Source organism: Panthera pardus, unplaced genomic scaffold (genome assembly GCF_024362965.1).
Source record: "Panthera pardus isolate Hobbes unplaced genomic scaffold, ASM2436296v1 HiC_scaffold_5, whole genome shotgun sequence".
Taxonomy (NCBI): Eukaryota; Metazoa; Chordata; class Mammalia; order Carnivora; family Felidae; genus Panthera; species Panthera pardus.
The window spans coordinates 15,710,745-15,737,547 of NW_026526980.1; the positions used below are offsets into that span (position 1 = coordinate 15,710,745).

Sequence of the window (26,803 nt, forward strand, 5' to 3'; positions counted from 1 at the left end):
CTTCAGGAATGAGGGGGGCGCGGAGGAACTGCCCGGGGGCGGAGGGACACAGTCGGGGGCCGAGCAGGCATTTTGCGGGAGACGGCGGAACTGCCTGGAAAAGGGGGGTGTCCCTCAGCGGTGGATCTGGGAGGCGGGGAGACGTCTCTGAGGTGAAGGAACACTATTGGGGAGGGGGTGCAAAGGTCTTTCTGCGGCGGAAAAGGGAGAGAGACGGGGGACTCCTTTGCCTGGCGGAGGGGTCTGTGGCAGTGGGATCGGACGCGTTTGGGGTTGCTCTGCAGGTACCTTCGCCGGGGGGCTTGGGCGCCAACCGCTCCTGCAGGAGTGTCCGGGCGAACCTGTCCAGGCCCCCAAGAGTGTCGTGGGGGCGCCCTTTCTGTCCACCGCTGCGGGAGCACCTGGGCAGCCCCCTTCAGGCCCCCAAGCGTATCGCGGGGGCGCCCCTTTTGTCCCTCGCTATGGGAGCACCCTCTCAAGTCCCCCAAGGGTGTTGCGGGGGCGCCCCGTCTGTCCCCCGCTGCGGGACCATCTAAACAGCTCCAATCAGGGCCCCAGGGGTGGCGCGGGAACCTCTGTCGTCTGGGGGTCCTACTGTCGCACGCTCTGGGAAAATCTGGTGTGGCTGACCGTGAACGGGGGGGGGGGGGGGGGGAAGGGGGGCGGTCCTGGCCCAGAGTCCCCGCTCCTCCTCCCCACCCGCCACTGTGGTGCTAGAAGGAGCTGTTGACGCCTCCCAACTTCTGTGAAACTCGGAGCGTTGCCTGCCTGCCCATCCATCTGTTCCTTTATTGATGAGGTGCCGGGCAGTGTTTTAGGCACTTGGCATACATCAGCGGGCAAAACAAAAATCCCTGTTTAGGGGTCGGTAGCCTATTAGAAAAGAAAGCTTAGTGACTTTTCTTTTTCAGCGGAAATCTAGTTAAAATTCGACCTACATATCCTAGCAGCCCAGAAGCTGGGAGTAGCGTCCACGTCACAGGGAAGGTCCGAGAGAATCTGTCGGGCAACCAATGTGTGCAAAGGGGTTGTCTTTGCACAGTTTACTTTTCTTTCTTTCTTTCTTTCTCGTTAGTACTTTTTGAGCATCTATTTTGGGCCACACGTGATGACAGGTGGCGAGTGAAAACAGCCCTCGTCACTGTTGCACTTTCAGCCTGCTGGGAGGGGCAGGCGTTAATCCCGGATTCCACGAGCTAGAGTAGGATTGTGACTGCAACAGGACCAAGAAGAGGAATGTGCTGTGTAGATTAGAGGGATTTGACCTCGCTCGTCAGGCGTCTGGGAAGGTTTCTTTGAAGACGTAGTGATAAGAAGGAGATCCAAAGACGGAGTGAGAGCTGATGGGGCAATGGCTAGTCCTCACAGCAATCCCATAAAGCAGATACCATTGCCTCCACTTGACAGTTGAGAACATTGAGATCTCCATGAGGTGATCTAACCACCCGAGGTTACTTGAGACTAGTGGCAACCCAGGATATGGATTCAGCTAAGAATAGGGTCTTTAATATGCTTGTTGGGCCATTTGGTGCTTTCAGGAGAGACAAGCGTCACAAGCAGCCCAGGGGCGTCGGAGAGCATGGGTCACAAACTCACAAGCCTGCAGAGCTCAGGCAGATGACATAAAAGAGTGAAGTCGGCAGAGTGCAAGACAATAGGGAATGGTGGGGACTGCAGCAAACTGGAGGCCACATTTTCTGCCTAAATGAAACAGCCAGTCGGAATTCACACGCCCGGCAAATACATTTATTTGTCTCCCTTACCAGAAGGTTAGCTCAGTAAAGCTGGATTTTTTTTTTTCAATCATGTTCTCTGGGGACTTAGAGCAGTGCCTCACACATAGTAGGCCCTCAACGTTATCTGCCGTCCGTAGTCTCTGAATGGTTCTTACCATGAGTGTGCTTACATTCATTCTCTTATTTTATCCACCAGCCTCTCTATTGGCTTCTTATTTTCTTCTGACATGGCTGCTGCATGAAAAGTCCCTAGTGGCCCCCCCCCCAAATAATTTAGGTGAGTCTTCCTTTTGTACCTCTCCACCCTCTTCATATTTTAGCTCCTTTCCATCCTAATGTGCTTGGCGTTATATCTCGGTTCCCTCTATTTATCTAGCCCATTTAACACTTAAACAGTGTTTTTGTTTTTGTTTTGACTTAGAACTTTAGTGTATTGACCTTGGGCCCACCCAGAACTTCAGTGTGTGGACCTTGGGCTCAATCTCACAACCACCTCCTACACTCAGCCTCATTCCCTGCAACCCTAGGCTGCGGCCCCCAGCTGCTTCTTATCAGGGACAGTGCATGAGAGGTTTCATTTCTTAGAAACTGCTCTCCTGAAACCTCTTGCTCCTCAAGAAACGGATCGTCTATAGACGTCTGAACTTCCTATTCCGTCACACCGACTTCCGCAAGACGAATCTCATGTGCATGGGAAAGTTACAGCCCAGCCTTCTCAAAACTCCACTTGGAACAGAGGGTACTGGGGCTTATTGTTCATTATCTCTTACATGTAGGATCCCAAGGTCTTTAGGAGTAATTTTTTCTTTCTTTTTTTTGGTGGCCTCTCAGTAACACACGTGGATATTTTTAATGGAAATTTTCAAACATAAAAAAGTGGAATTAATTCTCATCTTCTCCCCTCCAGTTTTAACAATAAGCCACTGTCTTTGAATGATCCCCAGAGAAACATTCACACCAGTCTTTCTGATATCACAGCTGTCCTACAAGCTGCCTTTGAGCGACCTTTCACATGCTATTCCTCTGTCCGTGGTGCTGATCCACCAGCCCTTTGGCCAGCAGCCACACTAGCTGCCATACCTTGCTTTTGGTCAATGGGATTAATGTAGTGTTACCACAAAAGTAAACATTAACTATACATGAAATAGTTCCAAGAAGTGCTATCTATGGCCTATGCTAAGTTAAAAAAAATCCAAGCTACAGAATATCCTAATAATGCTAGTTACTTCTCACTTCTTTTATGCCCTGAAAATTTAATTCATTCTTTAAAAATCAAAAAGTGTTCGTGAAGAGGTTGAATATGTCTATTGGTGTGCCTATTTTGGACACAGAATTTTCAACTGTGGTTTATTAACCAAGCCATAGCTAGTGGAAATAGTTTTCCTTTTTACAAATTAAAAATCACCTCTCCCACTGGTTCATTAATGATGGGCAGATAGCTGACAGAATAACAACTGTTAAAATGTTCCAGTGCCTTTCACTCCACTGAGAAATACCATAATGAAAAATTCTTAACTATATATTCATATATAGTAGTAGTCAACAATTTTTTTTTCTGTATATATCTCTATGAGGCACCATGCTAGGCACTAGTGGGATAAGTATAAGGCATAATCCTTTTACTCAAAGTATTAAGAGTAAAATGGGGAAAATTAGTCCTAGGATTGTCACTTGTTAGAATAAATATGGTAGGGGTATGTATAAAGGCCTGTGACACTACAGGCTAATAGCCTCTCTGGCTACCAGGAAAAGCTTCATAGAGGGAATCTGGAAGGATGTTTGGCAGGAGGAGAAAGAAAGGCATTCCAAAGAGAGGTAACATAAACATGAGTGGTATTTTCATGTAATGGTATGAAGCTAAGTGTACCATGAACTTACTATAGGGGAAGGAAGTGGTGGAAGATAAAGTTGTACAGACAGGTTGGAAGGAATTTGGACTTTACGATGAAGGCAATGTAAAGTGTGCCCATTGTTGCAAGAAAGTGAGGGCATCTCTCTGTCTCTAGGAAAAAGAATTCTCTCTCATTTAGACTCCTGGAAATAGTGTGCTAAGAGAATACTCAGCATACAGGGATTTGAGTAAGAGGGTTTCTAAGGCCTATTTTTCTATTCATCTCCCCATCCATTAAACACATATATAGAAGTTAATTCTGTTTCAGGTAAAGTATTGAACACTGAAGACATAGTGGCGAAGGACACACTTGGTTCCTTACATTCTAGCGGAGCTTGGAGAAGGAGACAAAGAATATACAAGTACCTATATAAATAAACAGGATAATTTCCGGTTATTGTAAATACTAGAAGGAAGATAAATAGGGTGATAGAACAGACAGTAACTGGGGCAAGGGTTACTTTAGAAAGTCTGATCAGGGAAAAGATTCTCTGAGGATTGATATTTGAGCTGGAGTGTCAAGGATGAGAAGGAAGCACATAGGTGCAGAATCTATGGAAGAGCTTTCCTGAAAAGGGGACTAGCGAGTGTATAGAAAGGCCCTGAGGTGAGAAATTGTGTGAGGTGTTCTACAAACCAAGGAGACAGCATGTCTGGAGCATAAAGAGCAAGAGGAGAGATGGGTCCAGAGTAAAGATGAAGGCAGGCAGGGGCAAGACCATGTTGAAAGAGCACTGTGGGCCATAGTAAGCAGTATGTCCTTGATTCTAAAAGTTGGCATTTAAGGATTTAAAGCTACTGAGTATCGTGATCAGATGTATACTTTCTCAAAATCACACTGATGTTGAAGAGTGGACCGGAGGCAGGTAAAGTAAAGAATGGTAAGATACGGGCCTACAGATTTAGTTCTGGCAAAAGATTGGTAATGGCTTGGGCTTTGGTGTGACAATAGAGGTGGAGAGAAATGGATGTGTTCTATATATTTTGCATACAGAGCTGTTAGGACTTGTCTTGCTTGGTTGTGGAGCATAAGAGAAAGGGAGGGATCCTCAGTTTTTTATTTCAGCAACTTTGATGGTACTATAGTTTTTGACGTGGGGAGACCTCATGGAGTCCAGTTTGTTGGAGTAATGGTGAATATTATTAATACTGTTTTGGATGCCGTAATTTTGAGATCTTTATTAGATATGTAAGGTTCAAATGGACAGTGGGTATGCCTCAAGGCAGAGGTCAGAGGTGGAGATAGAAATCTGGAAGTCATCAGCATTTACTTAAAGCCGTCAGATTTGATGAAAACATATAGGGAGAGAACACAAATGTAAAGGGAAGAGAAGGAAAGTCCGTACTCATTGTTAAGTAGATAGCAAAGGAGGGGAATTGTAAATTGAATTCTGTGCCCCCCAATTCATATATTGAAATCTTAACCCTCAGTACCTCAAAATGTGACCTTATTTGGAATTATGGTCATTGCAGATAAGTTAAGATGAGGCTATGCTGGAATAGGATACCTAATTCAATATGACTGGTGTCCTTATAAAAAGAGGAAAGTCCATGTGAAGACTGTACTTCACTACCACAAGCCAAAGAAGCTAGGAGAGAGCCTTCTCTAGACCCTTCAGAGGGAGCACAGCCCTGCTGGCAGCTTGATTTCAGGCTTCTGGCCTCCAGAGCTCTGAAATGAGAAGGTTCTGTTAAGCCACTCGGTTTGTGGTGTTTTGTGATGGCAGCCCTAGAAAACACATAGAAGACTAATTAAAAATGACAAGAAATAAAAGGAAGACCACCACAGTGTGGTGTCATGATGGCCAAGGAAAGCATGTGTTGCAGGAAGAAAGGAGTGGCCATTTTTATTGAGAGATGTTATTGTTTTATTGGGTTTTTTTTGTTTTATTGTTTTTATTGTTGAGAGATTAAATGAGAGAAGGAGAGAGAAAGGGCCATTGGATTAGATTTTGCAGTATATTTGGGGATTCTTGCTCCTCCCATTTCTTGTGCTTGAGATATTCCATATCTATCTCTTGATGATGATTTTGGTTATATTCAGCTGCTAGAAGGCAGTGGGTATGCCACCAGAAAGAGTGAGCTGGTAGCTTTTCCTCTGGTTAGAATGTTTCCTGTCTCTCCTAGGAGTTGGAAGATGCCGTGGCAGGATCCTGTGCCTTCCTTCTTTGCGTCCATAGCCACTGCTTTATTCTGCAGAAAAAGGTGCTTGCTGCCTACTCCCGCATGGCATAAGAGTGTCAGTAGCTGAGTTGACCATCCAGTTGCTCTGAACTCAGTTCTCCATTTACTCTACCATTCACTACCCACTGCTTGCTCTTCTGAGTTTGGACTTTCCCCAGAACCACTCCCCTTCATAGCCGATCCCCTCCTGCACATGTAGGAGTAAGCTCTTCTCCTTCTGTTCAGAAGATCCATTGTGTACCTTTTCTTGATTTTCATCAATATTGAATATTTATTATTTAACAACATCTTTTCTTGGGTCATTTCCAAGAATTTGGACTAGGAGCAGAAATAGGCACTGGCATACGGTCTGACATCATGTCAGTCCTCTGATATATTCCTTTTGTTGTGGATTAATATTGATTCCATCATCATGCCATGTTTGTGCTCATGAAGCACATACATCTTTTGGCTGCCAGGGTCTAATCAGAGCTCACTGGCAAAGCTCCTTAGACATTTCTTCTGAGCTATGCTCTTTGAATCAATACCACGAGTGGTAGTTCCCAATAAATGTAGCCTTTATTGACTTAACAAATAATTTGTTAATTATTTACTGCGCACATATCACAGTTGGTGATATAGAGAAATATAATGTGTGGTCTCCATTCTCAATGAGTGTACTTGGGAAAAAGAGGCATTCACATGAAGGATGCTAAATAACAATTCATGAATTAAGCAACATGAAGACTTCATTGACCAGGGCTAGAAATCTAGCTTACATTGTATTAAGTAAAAAAAAAAAGTGTATCCCTTGTATTCTAGTGTTTAGAGCAGTGCCAGGTACATAATAGGCCTTCTGTAAATATTTGTTGAATGAATGAATGAAAGGAATTTATTGTCTCACGTAATTGAAATGTCCAGGTGATGTTGAGGTTTAGGTATAGCTGTATCCTATCGTGTCACACGATCCAGATCGTGTCCTTAGGCGTCTGATTCTCTCTCTCTCTCTCTCTCTCTTTTTTTTTTTTTTGGCTCTTCTTTTTTCTGAATTGGCCTAAGTTTTAGGAAGTTTGTCTCCATCCTATGGTGGTTGCTGGTCTTTTGAAAGAGAGATTCCTCCCTCCCCCTTTCTCAGTAGTTTCAGCAAAAATCCTGGAGCTGAAACTCATAGCATTGATTTGGGTCATGTGCCCAGCCCTGAACCAATCATTGTGACCAGGGGATGGAATACTCGATGCATCAGGCCTAGTCACATGTGCACTCCCGGAGCTGAGCCTTTTGAGCCACATGGACCAAGAATTTGGAAGGGCTTTTTTTCCTCCAAAGAAAAATTGGGTAAGTGTTACTACCAGCAGAAGGAATGAAGGATGCTATCCAGGCAAAACTAATGGATGTTTGTTGTTCTACAGGCCCCAGTATAAGAGATGTCATAAGGCAATAGATAATTCCACATGATGGTATCAGGAAATGAGTATCAGCTCAGAGACTTTGGAAGGGGTCAAAGCAAACCTCAAGGAGGAGACTGAAATTCATTTATGCTTGAGAAGTGAGCAGGAATTGACTTGATAAGGAAAAGGAATTCTAGAGGTGAGTGGGAATAGAGTGTACATAGTGGCCCAGAGCGACTTGAGTGGGTAACTGGTGAAAGAGAGGGAGGTTGGGAATGCCAGAATGTGAGGGTGACCTGGACAAGATGACCGTGGGCACCATAGCTGCAGCCACGCTTTAGGCAGACCATGCTTGAGCCAGCCTATAGTGCAATCTCTACCCTCATCTCTCATATCTGGGTTCTAACTTGCCTTTGCCTTTGGAGTTCTGGGAACACCTGTTATTGACCCCAGTGCCTGCTTGTGATGCTGCTTCCCAGTTGTTAGCAAAGGCTGATGTCCGCTTAAGCCCTCCTGTGATCAACCCAGCTCACCCTTTAAGTGACTGTGCCAAGTCTTTTCAGCCTAGGGCAAGAAAAGGACACTGCAGACCTTTCCTTATTTTCAGAGTAAGCCAATGCAGGCTCATTCCAACACTGCCAAACAGAAGAAAAAACCCTTTGCATCGGAATCAGGTGCAGCGACAGCAAGTAGCAATTTGTGAACAAATCAAAGCTCCTTGGGTGCAAGCTGCACCCCTCTTGGGTACCCCCACTTTGCATCTGTGAATCTGTAGAGAGACTCAACAACGCTTGTCCTGGGGTAGTCACCCAATCAACCATGTACATGTAAACAAAGGGATTCCCTGAAGGAAGGGAGTCCAGCTTGCTGTTTGTATAAAGCCAATATATATGCAGTGTTTATTATGAGCCAGGTTCAGTTTTAAATAGTTTATGGATATTAACTAATTGCCTTCTCAGGCCAATCCTGGGAGGTAGATGCCATTATTTTATCCTTATTTACCAATAAGGAAACTGAGGCTCAGAGAAGTTAAGTAACATGCCCAAGGTGTCCTACCTACAGAGTGTAGGATCCTAGGTTCAAATCCAGGTGATCTGAATCCAGAGTCTGTGCTCTTCCCCATCACTCTGTGCTGCCTCGAACTCTGTTCCTTTAACCCACAGGGACTGGAAAGGCAACTAAGCTCTGTTCGTTATAGAAAGGACTTTGATGCTCCTCATAGCCAGTCAGGAAGAGATTTACAGTCCAGAAGCTGCTACCAACATTTCCTTTCTGGACATCAGCAAGCCCCCTTGATCTTGATCTCCATCCCCCCATCCTTTTCCAACAAGAGCCACCAGCCTTCTTGTGCACTTGATTCTCTCATCTGTCCTGATAAGACCCATTTGCCCTGAATTCTCACAGGTTTCAGAGCAAAGTACCTAAAAACATCAAACCCTTATGGCTAATATTGATCAACTCTGCTAGGGTAACGGATGTATTATCACACTAAAGGACTCTCTTCAGAGCAGGGGAGAAATTGAGGAGGAGGGCCAGTGGAAATGAAGGGGCAGAGGATCCCATCTTGCCCCAGTAGTGGATAGAGCAGGATAAAAACGCTAAGTGATTAGGAAGACTGATGGGCCCTATACTTTCAAGACCAGCAGTACTGGTGGGGATATTAAGAATTTCTGGTAGGAAATGCCGTAAGCCTGCAGAGAGGCTTGGAAACAGAAAATGGCGAATGGTTACCTCGGCCAGATGTCTCTGGGTTTGGGTCTATGAACCGCCCACTTTTCCCTGTTGGCCAAGTCCTGAAATGGAGTCAACAGATGTGAGCATGTGTAGGAAGGGCTGACCAACTGCTCTCTCTGAGTTGAGCAAACTTCTCTCTCTCTCTCTCATTTCTCAGTACATCTGCTTATATGGAAGATTGAGTACCAATCCTGGAACTCAGATCCTGACATCAGAACCCCAGTGTTTCCTCTTACAAGCACTGTCAAGTGGGGCTGGCTGTCCTTCAGACTGTCTTGTTTGGGTTTTGAGATGAGATGTCCAGCTGTGTCTTCATATATGTGGCTGGTGCTGTGCATATCTTTGCAGTTTGAGCAGGGTCTATGTGAGTCCGCACTTGACCGCGCCCAAACTGTGATCTGGGAATGGACTAGCGGGCCGTTTTTCAAGTCAGATGCTATCCATGCCAGTTCTCTGCAGTCGCTGGGAAGAGAAGATCTGCGTGTGGAGCTCTTGATTGGTCTACCAGCTTGCCATAAATAGAGTCTGCTCGACAAAGAGGTCTGCACAGAGGAAAGAAGAGGGGAGGGTGTCATAGAGTTCCGAAGTCATTATTTGAGCGTCCAGACCCACTAGCACCTGAATTCAGAGCCCCTAGTCTTAATTTTTTTTAGCCAATACATTTCTTGCTTTGCTTAAGCCACTCGGAATTAAATTTCTGTCGCTAACACCCCAAACGATTCTGACTAATATGCAAAATAAGTAATTTACGCGCTCTCTCGGGTGACTTAGCCATTATCTCCATTTGACAGATGAGGAAATGGCAGTTTGGAGGTTCAGGTAATTTGTACAGATCTTGTGGGTAGTCGGTGGAAGACCTAGGAACTGGTACGAGGCTGATCTTGAAACTAACTTACGAGGATGTTCTTTACCAAAAACCTTGGAAAATGTTTTCGGTTTTGGTTTCTCCGAGGAGCACAAACACCTGTGATTCAAAGTCTCCTTTGGAGATGCCCTGTCGCTGCTTGCTCCGTTCCAGAGTTGACTCAGTGAGTTGTCGGGCTGACTCGAATTGTTGTTTATACGGTCTGTGAACTTGCAGTTTATGGTATTTTGTAATTTTGTTTTCCCTGCCGTTCCGCCAATGCGGCTTTGTGAGCAAACATTGCCTGTGATTTAAATTCACCACAGTAATGAAACGTGCGTGCGTGCACACACACACAGGCACACACGCTTCTTCAGAACAGCCCACAGCTTTCTGATTAATCACATGTGTAAAGTACAGTGTTTACAGGAAATCAGCAGGTGGCAATTAGCATCTTGGAAATTACCGGGGAAGCAACTGGAGCTGCCACTTCGGGAGGGAAACATGGCGGAAATCAGCAACGTGACAAACCCCCTCGGAGCTGGGCGTGGGGGGCTGCCGTGCCCACAACAGCTGGTGGGGGCAGCCTGGTGTGGGTCACAGGCTGCTTGCCAGCCTCTTTCTTTTCCTCCCAACACCGACGAAGCAGTCTTCGGGTTGAGATAGTTGGAGTGAAGCAGTTGCCTGACAGGCAGACCGTCTTAGAATAACCTTTAGAAAACACGCAGTAACAACAACCACAACAACAAAACTACTCAGACCTCTGTCTGGCACAAGCAGACGCTGGCATTACTGGGCTGATTGTTAAAATACGAACTGTGGGGGGTGCCCGGGTGGCTCAGTCAGTGAAGCGCCCGACCCCTGGTTTCAGCTCAGGTCATGAGGCTGAGCCCCACGTCGGGGTCTGTGCTGACCGCTCAGAGCCTGGAGCCTGGTTTGGATTCTGTGTCTCTGTCTCTCTCTGCCCCTCCTCTGCTCATGCTCTGTTTCTCTCTCTCTCTCTCTCTCTCTCTCTCTCTCTCTCTCTGTCTCTCAAAAATAAACAAACATAAAAAATATGATGTAAATAGCCATTTGCATTGTTTGGTGAGTTCCTTTTTTACTTAGAAATAGGTCTGTCTATTTGGACGATCTCTCCATGTCTGTAGATACAAGTCTACTTTGTTATTTTAATGATTCCATCTATCATATGAAGAGTTGGGTGCACCATAAGTTACTTAACCGCGCCCCCATACTCGTGGGCATTTTAGAGAGTTTCCACATTTTCACTCATCCAAATAAATCTTCTGTAGACACTTTTGCACATGCGTCTTTGTGCATGGGGGGCAGGAGGTGGGAGGGGGAGAGGTGGGGGGGGTGTGGGGTGGGGGGGTAGTAAGTTTTCTTTAGGTTATACCTACAATTGAAAGCGCTCTGTCACAGGTCATTGTATGTAAAATGATGTTAAATTTTGCCTAATTGCTCTCCATAAAACTGTGCCAATTAGCATTCTTAATGATGAAGGAGACCGCCTGCTTTACATCTCTTTTATTTCCCACAGATTTTTAAAGGAGGCATGTATTTTTGTTTTAGGAGCGTATGGCCCAGGGCTGGGTAACAGGACTTAAAAACAAAGAGTCTCTGTCTTTTAGATTTCCCTAATGACAGGGAGCACCTTTTCATGTGCGTAATGGCCCTTGAAGTTTCTGTTCAAGTATTTCATCCATTAAAAAAGTAGGGCTTTGTGTCTTTTGCATTTCAGTGCATGGTCCATTTCAAGCACATTTTTTGTGTATGCAGTGAGGTAGAGGTGGAGGTTCTTTTGTACTTTTTTCCTATATGGATATTCAGTTCTTCCAGCATCATTTGTTTTAAAAAACTTCTGCCCTCTCTTTTGCATTGACTTGGCACCTTTGTTGAAATGAGTGGATTGAATACATGTAAGTCTTCCCGGATTCTATTGGACTCTATTCTGTTCCATTGATTAGCCTATCCCTACTTTGAGTCTTTGTCTTTTAATTGGAGATTACTGATGTAGTTTGTTGACTCCCTTCTATTGTCCTAATTTTTAAGTCAGGCCCAGATTTTCTCGGTAAAAGCAAGGGATAAGAAAAGCAAACAAGAGAACTGTCAGAGTGCTAGGAAGCCAATTCACAAACCCATCAGGAGACGGAGCCCTGAGTTTTACGTGTGCTCGTGTCGCCTGCCACTGATCAGTGGCTTTCAGGTGGCAGAATTAGGCAACCTGGCTTTCCCAACATTCTCTGCCTAAGGCATGCCCGTGTCAGTGTAGGTAAATAGGGCTGCGACGGTCAAGAATTTCCCGAGCGTCCAGTCCCTTAAATGTACACCCCGAGTCCATTTGCCACTCCTATCCTTTGCTAACGGCCGAAAAACCTTCCAAACTATGCCCCAGACCTCCTGCCAAAGTGGAACCTGCTAGACCCGTGTGCAATTCTGCCTACAACCCCTGTTTATTCTGTCCACTTCATGTGCATGTGACGTCTCTAATTGTACTATCATTATCAAGAAGAGGAGACCCTCTGTGCCAGTTTGCTCGGGCTGTCCTAACAAACTACCATAGGTTGGGGGGCTTAAACCACAGAAACTTCAAGGTGCTGGCAGAGTTGGTTTCTTCTGGGGCCCGTCTCCTTGTCTTGTGGAGGGCCATCTTCTCCCTGTGTCTTCACACGGTCTGTCTTCCCTTTTCTTAGAAGGACACACCAGTCAGCATTGGGTTAATGACCTCATTTTAACTTCTTCACCCCTTTAAAGACTCCATCTCCAAATACAGCCACATTCTGAGGTCCTAGGGGTTAGAACTTGAACATTTGGTTTGGGAGGACCCACTATTCAGCCCGCGACACTCTCTCTCGGAATGGTCAGATGTGGGCTGGCCCATTCAGTCACTGCTCGACTCAGCTATGATTTTGGCTCACCTCACTCCTGTAGCCCCAAGAATATACAACCTTCTGTTCCCTCTTTTCCCGAGGGCCTTCCTGAATTCCCAACTCAATTTGATTACTATTAACATGACATACATAATATATCCCAACCCTTTGTAGATGTATTTCTTACATTAATATATTTCTCTTCTTTAACGCAGTCGATTTTAGCCTTTGATCAATTTGCCTTTTTAAGAGTTTTGCTTCCTTTTCCTCCCATGATATTTTATATTTTCTGTTTATTGTAATTCCTTGTTCTTTGCCCCCCACCCCTGATCCCCATTCTCCTGCATAGTGTTGCATTGATTGAGTTTCTTTGACTCATTTTTTCCATATTGGGTTTTGGAAATTATAGATCTTATTCTATTTTTCAGTGGTTGCTCTAATATTTTAACACATTAAAAATCATTACAAAATTAGAGCACAAATACGAAAAAAGAAAAAGAAAAAAGCAAAAAGCAGAGCTATATGGAAAGGCATACCATGAAAAACGGAAGTCTTTCAATTCCAATCTTCGGCCTCTCATGCTACTCCCCGCAAATAATCTATTTTTTAACCACTTCCCTTTTTAAGTATTCTGGTTGTTGCTTCCTTAACTTAAATAATATTTTTATACTTTTACTTTTTTAATTTATCTTACATAGGCAGTATTTACTGGTGCTCAACTTTGAAAGGTAAGAAGTGATCTTTTTTAAAATCCCACCACCAGATTTAGCTAGCTGTCTTTTTTATTTGTAGTTCTTCTAGCGATCATTCCTATAAAGTCAATATGATCTTTAACATTTAATTTCTTGTTCTGTTATCTTTAGACAGTATCTCTTGGTACTATCAAAACTGTGGATATTAGTATTCTTACAATTTTTGACTTCCATCTGCCCCCCCAACCTTCTGTACGTCGCAAGGTTGATAACATTTACATTTTGCTAATAGGTTTAGCACAGAAATTGAAAATGAATAAACACCACTTAACAGTGTTATGATGATACAAATGTTTTTCACTGCAGAGCCAAGTGATATGATAGGACTTGTAGAAAAGTCTGTTCTTAGAATCCATGAATCAATTGTGCAGAATCACTTCCTGTTGTAGTTGGCTTCATATTTGATCCTAACTTTCTTATATGGCTTTTTTTTTTTTTGGTCTTAGAATTTCTAATTTCCTCCCCCAGCACCCCTCTGCCCCCCAAACCAAGAAGCACGTCCTTGTGATTTCCCTAAGATTGCCAGTATATCTTTCTTTTAACTTTTAAAATTTATTTTAATTTTTAATTGTTTTTAGAGACAGAGAGTATGAATGGGGGAGGAACAGAGGGAGAGAGAAAGAGAGAATTCCAAGCAGGCTCCACACTCAGTGCGGAGCCCAAAGTGGGGCTCGATTCCACAACCCTGGGATCTTGACCTGAGCTGAAATTGAGAGTCGGATGCTCAACCGACTGACCCACCCCGGCGACCCTGATCATATTTCTAACTGAGATTTCTAACTCCACCTTCTCTCTGTTTAAAGACATCTACCCTCGGACCCCCAGCTCAGATATAAACGATGTGCTACCCAAGTGGCCGGTGGGGGGGGGGGTGTCTCCCGTTCTTGTACTCTTAGGTTAGTTCCATTCTATCTTGGAGCCTGTTTTTGTTTTTTAGGAATGAAGACTTGAGAGGTCAATTTTCTGAATTCTTAAATGTCTGGAAAGATAACTTTATTACATTTTATGCATAGTTCGGCTATTCATAGATGTATATTTTTTCACCTGGGGGAACATTTGCTCACATTATCTCTTTTCTTATTTTACCCCCTCTGTTCTCTATGTTCCTTTCTTCTTGAGCTACTGATAGACCAGTGGTGGAAGGTCTGTATTTATTCTCTATGGCTCTGAACTGTGTTTACCTCAGACCCTTTTGTGATCCATTCCGGAAGTCTCTCAGCTCGATCTCTGAGATCATAAATTCAGACTTCACTCCATGATGCTATGCTGTCCTGATGCTGAATGTCTTAAACAATAGCAAATATGGTTTTTAAAATTTCTTTGTTTTTTAAGAAAAGATTATTTATTTACTTATTTTTAAGTAATGCCTACACCCAACGTGGGGCTCAAACTCACAACCCTGGGATCGAGAGTTGCATGCTCTTCTGATTGAGATAGCCAGGTACCCCAGTTTTTAAAATTTCTAAGTCATTAAATTACTTATTTTTTATTAACATGATTTTTTTTTTTTTTTAATTTTTTTTAATGTTTATTTACTTTTGAGACAGAGAGAGACAGAGGATGAACGGGGGAGGGTCAGAGAGAGAGAGGGAGACACAGAATCTGAAACAGGCTCCAGGCTCTGAGCTGTCAGCACAGAGCCCGACGCGGGGCTCGAACTCACGAGCCGTGAGATCATGACCTGAGCCGAAGTCGGATGCTTAACCGACTGAGCCACCCAGGCGCCCCATTAACATGATTTTTTTAATGGATGTGATTTCTTACTGAATATTTCTGAAATTATCAAGTATATAATTTTGACTTTTGCTTCTTCAACTATTTTTTTTTAGGGTTTTTCCCCTCTTACATGAAGATTGTGCTTTTCTTTCATGGCACTGGTTTTCTTCAGAGGTTAGACTAGAGCTTGAAGTCTAGATTCCACATAATTTTCCCTCATAACTTCATGGACATTTCTTTTCCACCTTCTGATATTCAGTGCTTAACAAGTCTGATGTTGTAATTATTTTTTCCCTCTGTGGGAACTGGTTTTACGTTTTTTTATTTCTCGGAATTTCTTAGTGCTTCTAAGTTATTCTTTTTTGTCAACTGAAAGATAAGCACACCTTCAGGAATCACCAGCTATTTGGGAAATAACATTACTAAAAGGTTGATAACGATTTGAGTGAACTGAAAAACCAGCACACAAGGAAATGGGAAAATAAGAAATATGGAAAAGAAAGCCTTTAAATAAGCAAAGCTCATGTTTTAATAGTCGTTAGACAAATCACATTCAGAAAATGTTTTGCAGGGGCACCTGAGTGGCTCAGTCGGTTGAGCGTCTGACTTCGGCTCAGGTCAGGATCTCACGGTTTGTGGGTTTGAGCCCCCCCCACCCCGCCCAGTAGGGCTCTGTGCTGACAGCTCAGAGCCTGGAGCCTGCCTCAGATTCTGTCTCCCTCTTTCTCTGCCCTTCCGCCGTTCACACTCTGTCTCTATCTCTCAAATGTAAATAAACATTAAAAAATTAGGGGCCCCTGGGTGGCTCAGTCGGTTGAGCGTCCAACTTCGGCTCAGGTCATGATCTCGCAGTTTGTGAGTTCGAGCCCCACGTCAGGCTCTGTGTTGACAGCTCAGAGCCTGGAGCCTGCTTCAGATTCTGTGTCTCCCTCTCTCTCTACCCGTTCCCCGCTCATGCTATGTCTCTCTCTGTCTCTCAAAAATGAATAAATGTTAAAAATTTTTTTAAAAAAATTTTTAAAAAATCTTAAAAAGAGCACACTGCTATAAAAAATTCAAGATGCATTAAGTCATTGAAAAGACACCATTGCAAATATAATCTGTGATGGTTTGTCCCAGCATGCAGCATAAAAAGACAACAAAAAGGAAAGAAAGAGAGAAAAGTTAGGAAGTAAGAAGGATAAATCCAGAACTCCCTGGAAGACAATACAATCAGCACTTTCAAATTTGTGAGGCAAAATGATTTTGAACTGAGAATTTTATGTTCCCCTAAACCAGCATTCAAATGTCAAGTTCTCTTCCTGCTTGAACAAGAATGAGAGTTCTCTTCTGTGAACTTGGGGTTTCTTGCCAGTTTGCTGGAAAGATCTGTTTTTATGCCTGTGGGACCCTTCTTCAGGCTCTCGTTTTCTCTCCTTTTTTTCCTCTCTTTCTTAAATCAAAAAGACCAATCCATAGTCTTTTTATGTCTCAGAAACAGAACTCCTCAAAATGTCTGGTTTTTAAAAGATGAACAATTCTGAAACTATTTTATGTGTATCTTACTAAAGAAATGTGTTGTGGATAATGAGAGAGAAATTTCTCACTGCTAGAAAAGGGGAGAATGTGGAAAAAGGAAAGGCTAGAATAAACCTGGTGGTGTTGAATTGGAACTGGATCCAGCAGTGTGAATTCATGGTTTTAACTATTGGTAGATAAATTCCAGAAATAGACATATTGTGTATCTGTCCATCTGTCTCTCTGTCTCTCGATGTATCTCTGAGGTGGGCTGGAAGCAATGACACCCCAGTAACTAACAATGAACGTGCCTAGTACCCATGTCGTGGCGTGTAAATACCATTCTCCAATGAAAGGAGTCAAAGTGGCTGAAAGAAATGGCTGATTCCAGGGCAAGGGCAAGGGCAAGGAAAGTACAATACCTTTTTTTTTTTTTTTTAAGTTTGTTTATTTTGAGAGAGAGAGAGAGAGAGAGACAGCGCAAGTGGGGGGTGGGGAGATAGAAAGAGAGAGGGAGAGAGAATTCCAAGCAGGCTCCTCACTGCCAGCGCACAGCCTGATGCGGGGCTCGAACTCACAAAGCCGTGAGATCATGACCTGAGCTGAAACCAAGAGTCAGATGCTTGACGGACTGAGCCACCCATGCACCCCTGAAAGTACAAGGAAGTAACTCAAATGATGGGGACATGTCAAAAAGACTCAGGAGCCCGTGTCAAGGGGCCCCCACTGGCCAAACCTGGGATAGTTTGAACGCCAAAGTAAATAATAAATAAATAGTGATGGATGATGATCTATGGAATTACATAAGAATCTATGTGTCCATATAGATTTAAGTACATACATGGATGAGTAAATAAGTGGAGAGGCGGGAAACCTTTTGCTCACAGTTGAATTCCAAGTAGTAAGTGTAGAAACACTGAGAGAATTTAAATAATCGCCATTTGGTAATCGCGACAGTCCTAACTGTTTCTGGCAGAAATCACCAGTGGATGCTAAAACTAGGAAGCAAATGTATGATGAGAAACTGAACACTTCACATCATCTCAGAGTACCTCCCCAAAAGAAATGTATTATTTACAAAAGGAAAAATAGTAACTTTAGAGTGGAGAAACCCAGCAGAATCACCTTAACTCAATGATCGTATCTTTCTGCACTGACTGTAAATCTCCAAGCATGGGGATTTATTTCCGTTGTATTAACTCTTATGCCTGAGCCCCCAGAACAACGTTGGGCGCATAGTAGGTGTTCAGTAAACAGCTTTTGACTGAATATCCATATTCATGTTTATGCCTATATTTATAAGCTCAAATTCATTGGCTACATTTTTTGTGAACTCTGTATCCTTACTTATATTTTATCTACTTGATCTGTCATGGGCCAAGAAAATGGGATGAATGCTTATTGCCTTTGCATTTTTGTCTAATTCTCCTTATGAGTTCTGCTGTTCCTGTTGTAAGCATCTGAGGGCATGTTATTTGGTATGTAAACATTTATGATGGTTCGATCTGCATGTGGGTTGTACCTTTGTCATCATCAACATTGACTTCTTTGTTTAGTTTAATACTTTCTTCTTGTTAATCCAATCTCACAGTTATGATGCGACTCATGATTTCATTTTTTCTCTGCATTTTCTTTTTTAGTGCTCTAATTTATTGCCTGTTCATTCATTTCAGCCAATACATTTTCCTAAGATTCTGCCCTCTTTTCCTGTGTTATCCCCAGCAGTCTAGAGGGACATGACTATTTTGAGGCAGATTCTATTAGCTCTAGCAGAATGATTTCCTCTTTACGTCTCCGTCTGTCTGACTGTCGTTTTACCTTGCGAAATGTGCCTCAATGTCTCAGGTAGAGCCAGTTACTTGCGCCAATGTGTGATATAATGCTCTGTGTATATCTGTAGAATGGCCTTTAGCATATTTATTGGATTAAATTTTAATGATTTTTGCAATAAAGACGTTCCATTCTCTGTAGTTTTGAATGTCCTCAGGCCAAGGATGCCCCCATAGTCTGTATACTGGCTTCTCCTCATGGATCACTGCAGTTTTCACCTTGTGATACAGTTAAAGCAGGACTTGGTGTTTCTTTACAATCCCTGAAAAAGAAATCACACTTCCCTAAGCATTAGTAAGCAGTGCAGATCTCACTGAAGATCTCATAGGGAAGCAACAGAGAGTTTTCAACGGCACTTCCTACGGCACACAGCTTCAAAAAATGCCTTCCGTGGGGCGCCTAGGTGGCTCAGTCGGTTAAGCGTCTGGTCTCTTGGTTTCAGCTCAGGTCATGATCTTGCAGCTCTGTGGATTCGAGCCCCGAATCAGGGATCTGCACTGGCAGTGCGGAACCTGCTTGGGATCCTTTGTCTCTCCTCTTTCTCTGCCTCTCCCCCACTCATGCTGTCTCTGTCTCTAAATAAATAAATAAATGAACTCAAAATAAAATGCTTTCCTCAAGGTGTCTCCTAGCCTGTTTCTCTTGGGCTGAAGCTTCCAGAGCATCAGGCTCCAGCCACCCTTCCCCCCCTTCTTTCACCTTCCTTGAGAATTGTCTTTCCCTATCTCAGTCAGATAAGTTAGATCCCTCCTAGCTTTTGTGCCCAATCTTGCAAACCATTGCCATTTATCAGTACTGCCTTCCCCTTTGCCAGAGACCGGTATAGAACGATGAGAATCGTTGGCTATTAGCAAACAAAAAAGTTCTTTGGTTAACACCTACTTTAGAGTGGGGTCATATGATTATTTTTTAAGTTTATTTCTTTTTGAGAGAGAGACAGCATGAGTAGGAGAGAGACAAACAGAGAGAGAGAGAATCCCAAGCAGGTTCCACACCGCCAGCTGCACAGCCGGATGTGGGGCTCGAACCCATGAACCATGAGATCGTGACCTGAGCTGAAACCAAGAGTCCGCCGCTTAACCGACTGAGCCACCCAGGCGCCCCGATCGTTTCTTGAGAGGGGTCGCACTTGTCCCTCTGGTGGCTGGCCGAAGTGGACAGTGTTTCCAAGCAGGGTCACTTTCCCTGCTTCATGGGTCCTCAGCTGAACCCCTTGAGGTATCGTGAATGTCAAAGAAGCCAAAACCACAAGGTTGAGGGATTTGTCTCAAACCACTTCCATATGTGTGTGGGGGGGTGTGGGCAGGGCTAGAAGGCAGGTCTTTTGAGCTGAACTTCAGCACTGTTTCTCTTCTTTTTAGCGGGTACACTTTTCTCGGGCTGCAACCCTCCAGTGTGCAAACACATCGCCTCCTTTGATCTTTATACCCCAGCTTGGTTTCTATTCTGAGTCCCGCTGTGCGGAAGCTGGGAATGTAATCTTAGTCAGTTTAAACTAAGTTCTTTTAATTCCAGCTTTTCTCAGTCCGTTCCCATCACTCCTAGTCAATTCCCTCATGTTCTCTCTCCCCCTTGTGTCGGTGTCCCGGGAGGGGTGCTCACGAGGTTCCTTGGCATCGGTGACCCCACCCACCCACTCTCGTCTGTCCCCTCTGGCATCCAGTAATATGGCTCATGTTCATCTGTCCCCAGGTTGCCTCTGTGTCATCCTCTGCCAAACTGCGAGGGCTCCTTGGGGGCCCGCCATCCATCCCTCAGCTATCCATGGATCCTTCCTGAGCGGAGGTAGAGGCAGGGAAAGAATCAGATGGGGACTCAGAGCAGGGGCAGGAGGGGAGTCCTGGTTGGGGTGGTGACGACTCACAGCTGTTTATCCTGGATTTGCTGCTTCACATTTGTGACTTTGAGCAAAAGGCACCTACCCTTTTGTTGGGCTTCAGTAGGTCTGGAGCAGCTGGGAGGCCCGACTTTTGTCCTGATTTAACCATGCACTGGCTAGTGAGATGGAGGGCACGGTTCACAGCCTCCCAGCACCCATTCTCTCACCTGCAGAATGGGCCAACAGTGTCCACACGGTTTGCGAGCGCGCGGGTAAATTTTGAGTCCTTTAAGAAGTGGCATATATGGGCGGACGATGAATGGGTGAAGATGGGGAGGGGTCTCCTCTCCCCTCTGTTAAGGGCTTCCTGACGTAGTCGGGCTTACCGGCAAGGAAAACAGGGGGCTTCTGTCAACTGGTTATCTTTTTCCCCACTGGGGCAGCGACCTTGCTCCTTCAGGCGACGCTTGTGAAGGTGCCAATCCAGAAGCCGACAGCAGAGGGCAGCCTGCGCCCAAAAATGACGGTACTCTCGTGCAGGCTCCCTGGAGTTCTGAGCCTGCATGGCCACGGATTACGATAACGCGTGTAGAGTCCAGTAATACTGGAATCTGGGAGCTATTTGGTTTTGCTCTCTATACTTGTTTAAAATTACTATTTGAGGGGCGCCTGGGTAGCTTAGTCGGTTAAGTGTCCGACTCTTGATCTCAGCTCAGGTCATGATCCCACCCTCAAAGGTTGAGCCCCGCATGGGGCTCTGTGCTGACAGGGCGGAGAAGCCTGCTTGGGATTCTCTCTGTCTCCCTCTCTCTCTGCCCCTCCCCTGCTCTTGCTCTCTGTCTCTCAAAATAAATTAGTAAATAAATATATAAAAAAATATTGTTTGAAAGGAACACACACACTTGGTTAAAAAAATTAGGCGCGTACGGGAGTTTACAGCAGACTCCTGATAAGACCCGCAAGGCCTACACAGCATCCCACCCCACCTCATTTCACATTTCTGACCTCGAATCCTGCCCTCTCCTCTGGCTCCAGACTGCTTGTTGTTCCCTCTCCCTGGAAGATTCTTCCTGTAGATATCCGTGAGACTCATTCCTCACCTCCTTCAAATCTTTGTTCAAATGTCACCTTCTCACAGAGGTCTGGTCTGGCGGCTTTCTCATGTAATGCACGCCGTCCCTCCCCAACCCCCCCGCCCCCCCCCCCCCCCCGCCCCAGACCCTTCCCCATCCTTATTTATTTATTTATTTATTTATTAAAAAAAATTTTTTTTTTTCAGTGTTTATTTCTGAGAGAGAGAGAGAGAGGGAGATAATCCGAAGCAGGCTCCAGGCTCCGAGCTGTCAGCACAGACCCCCACCTGGGGCTCAAACCCACAAACGGTGCGATCACAAACTGAGCCCAAGCCCGACGTTTAGGACCTATGGGCTCAGGCATTCCGTGGGAGCGTCCTCTACAGCCCTGGTCGTCCCTTCCTGGGCTCCGGTAGTTTCTTCAGCTCTGGAGAGCTCTGATGGTGAGGAGGCTGTTTGGCTGGCCTAGGAAAATCTCCAGTCGTCAACAAGCTGGCCAGAGCCAGACCCGACATTCTGATGGAGAGGGTCATGAATGGCGGGAAAGGAGGCCGGCCGCGGCTGCCCAGAGCCTGACTGGAATGATGGATGGGAGGCCTAGCACGCCGGGAAGGATAGAGATGTTTATGTTTCCAAAGGCAGGGCACTTTCTCCCAGGGCACAGGGCTGGTGGAAACAGGGTCGGAACAAATCACTTTACATTTTCTCTCTTTGATTTTTTTCTTCTGATGAGAAATAACTCTTGCTCCCAGGGCACGATAGACCAAGAGAACTGTGTTGGAGCTATTACATGTATCCCATGAAAATATTTGTTTCTTGAATTTTCACTTATGGGACTCTGACCTCTCTGAGAATATGATGAAAGCTATGGACCCATTCCCCAGGAAAAATACTCATAGGTGCAAATTTTTACTTATAATGCCAGGGGATTTATAGTTTCTCTGAAACCCACTCATGGAACCTAGATTAGGGGATTCTAGGAGGGAGGGAGGGAGAGAGAGAGGGAGAGAAAGGGAGAGGGAGAGAGAGGGGGGAAGGGGGAGGGAGGGGGGAGTGGGAGAGAGGGAGGAGGAGAGGGAGAGGGAGAGAGGGAGAGAGGGAATATACTGGAAGAGAAAGGAGGAAGGCCATCGTGAGGGTGGTGCAAAGAAGTAAGGGGAGTTGAAACAAAATGTTGAGGAGTTTGAACCAAAGATTGAAGATTCCTCTGGTCCCAAATATATCCCTTTCCTTTCTTCATTCTTTCTTTCCTTCTTTCTTTCCTTCCTTCTTTCCTTCCTTCTTCCTTCCTTCCTTCCTTCCTTCCTTCCTTCCTTCCTCCCTTCCTTTTTTCTTTCTTTCTTTCTCTTTTTTTCTTATTTATTTGTAAATTTACATCCAAGTTAGTTAGCATATAGTGCTCTAATGATTTCAGGAGTAGATCCCAGTGACTCATCCCCTATGTATAACACCCAGGGCTCATCCCAACAAGTGTCCTCCCTGATGCCCCTTCCCCATTTAGCCCATCCCCCCTCCCACACCCCCTCCAGCAACCCTCAGTTTGTTCTCTGTATTTATGAGTCTCTTGTGTTTTGTCCCCCTCCTTGTTTTAATATTATTTTTGCTTCCCTTCCCTTATTGTTCATCTGTTTTGTATCTTAAATTCCTCCTGTGAGTGAAGTCATATGATATTTGTCTTTCTCTGACTAGCTAATTTCACTTAGCATAATACCCTTTAGTGCCATTCCACATAGTTACAAATGGCGAGATCTCATTCAAAGTTTCTCTTTGAACTGTACCTGGAAATTCCTGGGTTATGAGACATGAACATTTTTTAAAGATTTCTGGATGCCATTGCCTTGCTCTCTGGATTCATGGAATCAGATTTCAACTCCCACCAGTGATGTCTGAGGGCTGTGTCCCCCACATCTTTTCAGTGCTTGTGATTTTCTGACTTTTGCATATAAAACTAATCTGATGGGTGTAAAGTGTTATGCATATATATTTGGTGGTAGGGTGTGGGCAACAGCACATTTAAAAAGCCCTTCAGGCAAATTATTGAGTAGCCAGGGTCAAGAGCCACTGATCTATATACTGAAGATACCCATTTTCACTTAGTTGTCCGTCAGCAATTTCAGACTTAGTATGTCCAACACTGAAAGCTTGATTTCCCACCTCCTCCCCTCTGCTTACCCATTTCTCCTGGGATCTTACCATCTTGGCAAACAGCATGCATCATTGTTCTTCCAACTGGTCAAGCCACTGATTGCCCCACTTGCTCTGTCCGTTTTTTTTTTTCCCCCCAGTCCATCAGTCGGTCCTGCCAACTCTCTTTCTAAAATCCATCCATACCTTTCCCTGTATTGCCACCACCCTAGCCAAAGTCACCACCACGTTCTCTTCCCGGTATATTTACCACAGTGGTCTCCAACCCAGTTTTTTGTCTGTTTGTGTTTCTTTTTTGCCTTTGTTTTTACTCCTCTCCAGAGCATTCTCTACAGAATGAGCTTTCAAAAATGTGAACCAGATCATTTTATCCCCCTTCAATTGTTTCCCGAGTGTGAAATACTTTATTGTGTCTCTTTGGGGTCCTGTGGGGTTTGGCTTCTACTTACCTCTCCAAACTTCTTCCTTTGGTCATTCTTCTGTCTTGCTCGCTTTGCTCCAGCTGCATTGCCCTTCTGGTAATTCTTGGAACACTCCAAACTCAGCCCCTACGTCTGAGACCCTGCCACGTCTTTTCCTTTGATCATCCTTACTTGAGTCTTTTTAGACTCCATACTTATCACGTCTCAGCATGTCACCTTGCCTGAGAGCCACTCTCTGACTATCCTGGCCTGGAATCAGTCTCCTATATTCTTTAGTATAGAACTGTTGTTCCTTTATTTATTATTTTGTTGCTTGAAGACTTTTTGTATTCTCCTTCAACTAGATTATAAACTCCATGAGGCCAGGGACCATGGTTGCGTTGCCAGATTTAGCAAAACAGACAACACAAAAGACCAGACAGGAATTATGTCAAACTTTATCACTTTGGGGAGAACTGACATCTTTATTATCTCAAGTCTTCGAATTCATGTACATGGCATGTCTCTCTGTGTATTTAGATCTTTGGTTTTCTTTCTTTTTTTTTTTTTAATTTTTTTTTTTTTTTTTTTTTAGTGTTTATTTATTTTTGAGGTAGAGAGAGACAGAGCATGAACGGGGGAGGGTCAGAGAAAGGGAGACACAGAATCCAAAACAGGCTCCAGGCTCTGAGCTGTCAGCCCAGAGCCCGACGCGGGGCTCGAACTCACGGACCGTGAGATCATGACCTGAGCCGAAGTCGGCCGCTTAACCCACTGAGCCACCCAGGCGCCCCTTTCTTTCTTTTTTTTAATGTTTGCTTATTTATTTTGAGAGAGAGAGAGAAAGAGAGTACCAGCGGTGGGAGGGGCAGATAAAGAGGAGAGAGAGAATCCCAAGCAGGCCCCGCTTCAGCATGGGAGCCTAGGTTCCCTGGGCTCCCATCTGTGAGATCGTGACCTGAGCCAAAATCAAGAGTCGGACGCTTACGCAGCTGAGCCACCCAGGCACCCCTTAGATCTTTGGTTTTGTAAGTTTTCAGCTTTATGGAATTTCTGAACATGTTTTTTTATACTTGGATTTATACCTATATCATTTTTTGAGCAATTATAAATGGTGTTATATTTTAAATTTTGGCTTCCATGTGCTCATTGATAGTACATAGAAATACAATTGAATTTTGTATATTTGTCTTGTATTCTGTCAACTGGCTGAATTCATTTATTCTAGTTGTTTTTTTGTGGATTCCTTGGGATTTTCTGTGTAGAACATCATGTCATCTGCAAATATAGACCATTTTATTTCTTTGTTTTTAATAGTGTTATTTATTTGAGAGAGACAGAGACAGAGTGGGGGGAGGGACAGAGAGAGAGAGGGGGAGAGAGAGAGAATCCCAAGCAAGCTCCATGCTGCCAGCACAGAGCCCGATGTGGGGCTCAAACTCTCGAAACCATGAGATCATGACTTGAGCTGAAACCAAGAGTCGGTCACTTAACTGACTGAATCGCCAGGTGCCCCTGCTTCTTTTTTGATTAGTATATTCCTAATTATATTTTCTTACCTTATTGCACTGGCTAGAACTTCCAGCACTATGTTGAACAGCAGTGGTGAACAATAGCCTTGTTCTCGACTAGCTCATTTGTTTGAACGCAAACCTGCAATGTTCCATGGAGAGACCAAGCATAGGTGTTAATGTTAATCTCACAGTCAAACCAGGCCTCACAAGATACCACCTGTGTGATCTTAGAAGAGTAGCTTTTGCCTTCCCCACATTCCCTCATCCCCAAAGTTGAGATACTTGTGCCTTGGCTTTGTTAGAGGGCACACAGGATGCAGAGGTTGGGAGCTAGGTTCCCTGGGCTCGGATCCCAGCACCACCACCACTCCCAGCTGTGTGATCTCAGGCACGTTTCTTACTCTCTGTGCATCTGTTTCCTCCTCTGTGAAGGGAGGAAAATAAGATTAGCCACGTCATAAAGTTGTTGCAAAGATGGACTAAGTTGATAAGTGTGAAGTGCTTAATACCCAGCACCCAGGAAGAGCCAGGGAAGTGTTTGTTCTTGTTGTGAGGTTTGAATGAGGCTTGAACGTGTGTCAAATGCTTGGCGCAGGGCAGATGCTCAGTAAAGCTTTTTCTGACACTAAGTCTTGTGCTAACTAAAAATAACTAAACAGCACTGAAGGGCTTGTAATGAGAAGCAACAACCTCCTTCCTCTTCTCTGGAGGCAACCATTTTTACCTTTTTGAGCTATTTTCTAAATAATGAGCTCCTTTACCTGTTCCTTGATGTATCAACTTTAGATATTATCTGTTTACATCCTGAAATAATGGTGGAGGGTTTAGCTCTCTTACACTCCCTATCTCCCATCCTTTTAATATGACGATATCGCTGTTTATAATTCGATCACTAGCCAATACTGTTCACCGAAGAGCCAAAAGGTGTGTTGTGATTATATTTCTTTTCCTGAAAAATTTTCCTATTGCCCTTCTTTTTTTTTTCTTTCATTTGTACTACTTGCCTTTCTCATACACATCATTTTTTCAAGTGCTCAATCCTATCAGTTACTCTATCAGATTCACTTTTTTTCTCCCCCAGTGACTTCCATGTCTTATATTATTTTCTGTTACTGTCATGACGGTCACAAAAAAATGAGTCTTTTTCCCTTTCACCTCCAGCCTAATATCACCCCCCAGTCCCCGCTGGCCGTCGTTACCTGCCTGCGTCTCTCTTTGTTCCTTTCCTTTTCTGTCCATTCTTCTGGTCATCTCACTTCTCTTTCCCGGCCATGTTCCTTCTTGGTCCATCCATGTGGCCTTCTCAACAGTCCACTCATAGAAGTAGTATTATTACTCTGTCAGTCAACTTTTGGCTCATTATAAATCAGCATTTTGAAGTGTTCTCATTTACATAGGGCACCCCAAAGATAACTTGATCCACAGCAAAA

The 26,803-nt window shown here is 44.3% G+C and overlaps 1 long non-coding RNA gene across 3 annotated transcripts in view; it reads left to right on the plus strand.

Annotated features, from left to right (window-relative positions):
• The first annotated feature begins 43 nt into the window (after nucleotides 1–43).
• Nucleotides 44–26,803, plus strand: part of LOC109256530 (uncharacterized) — a 128,832-nt gene continuing 102,072 nt past the window's right edge. For 2 of the 3 annotated variants that reach the window (XR_008419316.1, XR_002075695.2), the window contains exons 1-2: nucleotides 50–152; nucleotides 6,850–7,377. This is a non-coding gene — a long non-coding RNA (uncharacterized LOC109256530). Of the gene's footprint in view, nucleotides 153–6,849; nucleotides 7,378–26,803 lie in introns of all 3 variants that reach the window. The other variant, XR_002075694.2, reaches the window with a different exon arrangement.